The 2,942-nt window shown below is 53.3% G+C and overlaps 1 protein-coding gene across 1 annotated transcript in view; it reads right to left on the reverse strand.

Moving 5' to 3' along the window:
* Positions 1–2,942, reverse strand: part of LOC113213173 (LHFPL tetraspan subfamily member 6 protein-like) — a gene marked incomplete at its 5' end in the record, with an annotated part of 44,751 nt that overhangs the window by 23,158 nt on the left and 18,651 nt on the right.

Here is a 2,942-nt window from a genome sequence, read left to right on the forward strand (position 1 = left end):
GAGAGAGAGAGAGAGAGAGAGAGAGATGGAGATAGGAAGGAGGGCAGAGCGAGCAGAAGAGTCGCAGACTGCGGAGAGCATGTACGTTTAGGTACTGCTACCTCTGCTGCGCGCTGGCTGATACGGTTCGTGTACGAGTATGCGCTTCCCCTCCCGGGCCCCTGCCCCACTCTGCCCTCCAGGCCGCGAAATGGGTCCCACCTGCAGACCTGCAGGTGGCAAGCTACCGCGGCTGCCCGTCTGTCCGAGCGCAACGCGACGGCGAAGCTGGAAACGCTTCAAAGCCGCCGGGCGGCTACACGGGAAATATACATATTTTTAAAATTATATCTCAATTTGAAAACATTACCAATCGGAAATGCAAAGAGAGAACATTGCTTTGTCGTTGATGTTATTGAGTTCCGAAGCGTCACATTTTAGAGTCCTGCCAATACCTTTCAACGGCTGCCGTGTGCGAGTCTCTCAACGCCAACAAAATAATTCAAAATAATAGTACCATAACGTTACGTAAATTTGCGGAAGTGTTGCGCATTCCCGGACAATCGGTACTGCTGCAGAGGTAATAACACGGCGGAACCAGACCACACTGCCCGCCAACCACCAGCAGCGCTCCAGGGATGCGGGACCGGCAGGGCTCCTGCAGTTCCTGCAGCTCCTGCAGTTCCCTGCAGCATGCCGCGCAGTCCATCACCCGGGCCGATCGTATACGGACTGCTCCAAGTCCCTGACCTGGCCTCCCTCTGCCCGCACCGCACCCCCCAATAGCCGACTCACTACTCGCTGCCCATAAATATCCAGCCAGCCCTGCCCGTCCGCGTGGTGAGAGAGAGAAAGAGAGAGAGAGAGAGAGGGAGAGAGAGAGAGAGAGAGAGAGAGAGAGAGAGAGAGAGGGAGAGAGAGAGAGAGAGAGAGAGAGAGAGAGAGAGAGAGAGATTCTCTCTGTGTGCGTGTGTGTGTGTGTTTCTCACTCTATCGCTGTCGTCTTGCCCTGCTCGTCGCGCCCCGCACCTTCCTTTGGCTTGCTGTATACAGAGAGGTGCCAAATATCATCCCCCACCCGATCCTGTGAGGGAGAAGAGAAAGAAGAGGGGGGGGGGGGGCAAAAAGGAGGTGGGTGAGGGGAGAAAGGAGGGTGTATGGGGGTGAGCTACGGGGTATGTCATCATCGGGGAGCAACGGCCACAGAGAGGGGAAAAGAAGGGGGCGGGCGGGAGGAGGTACACCTTTCTCTCTCTCTCCCTCTCTCTCTCTCCAGGCAGGGCGGCAACGGTGGTGGACTATGATGGAGCGAGGGACCCTGCAGCCCCAAATTTAAGAATTCCATCAATTTTTCCAGCGCCCAGAGGTCCGTAGCGGGACCCACTCTTCGTCCATCCGATCCGTGCACCTTCCCGCCGTCGAAGAGTAGTGTATGCCTGTCTGTCTGTCGAACGAAGAGCACAACGAACCTCACAAAGTGGTAGTCAGTAGATAGAGTGTCAAAAAAATTAAATTTCGCTAAAAATTAAGGGAAGTAGTTCTGCTAAAATGTAAGAATTGTATCGGCAAGGAAAGATAATAAAAATATGTTTTATGACAAGGGACTTCAAGTAAACACACTTGTCAACTAAAGAAACCTTTTAGAAGCAGCCGAGCCTTTGCAAGATAGTAAGGCGTGGGTGCGGGAAGGGAGGTCGGGCTGGAGGCGCTGGAGGCGCTGGAGACACCGGAGGCGCCTCCGGAGAAAGTTGGAGAAACAAACTGGAGCCAATCAGCTAGGGTCGCCAAAGTTGTCTCGGCATTGACACTACCAGAACTCGAACACACCAGTCACAAGTGTGTGTGTGTGTGTGTGTGTGTGTGCGTGCGCGCGCGCGTGTGTGTGTGTATAACCCGCCCAACATCTCTATGTGACTGTATCTTAGTTCTGGTTAATTCCCACAGCCCCATCCTCTCCCCCCCCCCCTCTCTCTCTCTCTCTCTCTCCCCCGCACACACACACACATACATCTTCATCAGATACAAATTTGTCTGTACAGAGGTACAAAGTGTACCTAGGCTAGGTACAAATGCTATATTTTGTATGTGACTTGGATGCAAATTTGCATTTGGTTTAGATGTGCTCAAAGACACATCCAGCCTACGTACAAAAATTGTCCCTCGCCATTTAGTGTGTACACACTCTCTCTGTCTCTCCATTCAAGCCGCACTGGGAGAAGACGGACCGTCACTTCCCGCTCCTTCCTCAATGTTCTTTTCACTCAGCACCAGGGAACAAACTTTTGACACAAAGAATAAAAACACAAGAGAAGCGAGAGAGCGTGGCAGAGAGAGAGAGAGAGCGATAGGCTCTGAACGGTCAGGGCCTGTGGCAAAAAAGGGCAGGAAGGCGGTGGGGAAAGGCGGCGGCGGCGGTTAGCGCGACGAATCGTCTGCGGGGAAGAAGTTTGTAGGCCGGGGTGCGGAAGCGGGTGTGAGGTTTGGAGAATGGAGGGATGGGGGCGGGGTGCTAGATCGCGGGCAATTCCTCAGTCATCGACACGGTCACGGTCGACATAGGGGCGCCTATTGATTTACACTACGAATACAGCTATCGATGATAAGTTTGTTGCACACAAAACCAAAGAATGTGTGAAAGGTATCGTATACGGTTGCATTACTGTATTTGCGTACAGCTGCAAGTTTTGGTGTTCAGGGCACACAGCGGTCCACTAGCACAGCAGAACAGCCTAGCCTAGTGGCAATGAAAACCAGCAGCACAGATTGGAATTCATTATCAGACCAGGCAGTGGGGGCGTGGCAGCAGGGGTGGGGGAGAGCGAGAGAGGGGAAGAGAGAGAGAGAGAGAGCGAGAGAGAGAGAGAGCGAGAGAGAGAGAGAGAGAGAGAGAGAGATGGAGATAGGAAGGAGGGCAGAGCGAGCAGAAGAGTCGCAGACTGCGGAGAGCATGTACGTTTAGGTAC

The sequence above is a fragment of the Frankliniella occidentalis genome, unplaced genomic scaffold, assembly GCF_000697945.3.
Source record: "Frankliniella occidentalis isolate FOCC.00 unplaced genomic scaffold, Focc_3.1 Scaffold25, whole genome shotgun sequence".
NCBI classification, from domain to species: Eukaryota; Metazoa; Arthropoda; class Insecta; order Thysanoptera; family Thripidae; genus Frankliniella; species Frankliniella occidentalis.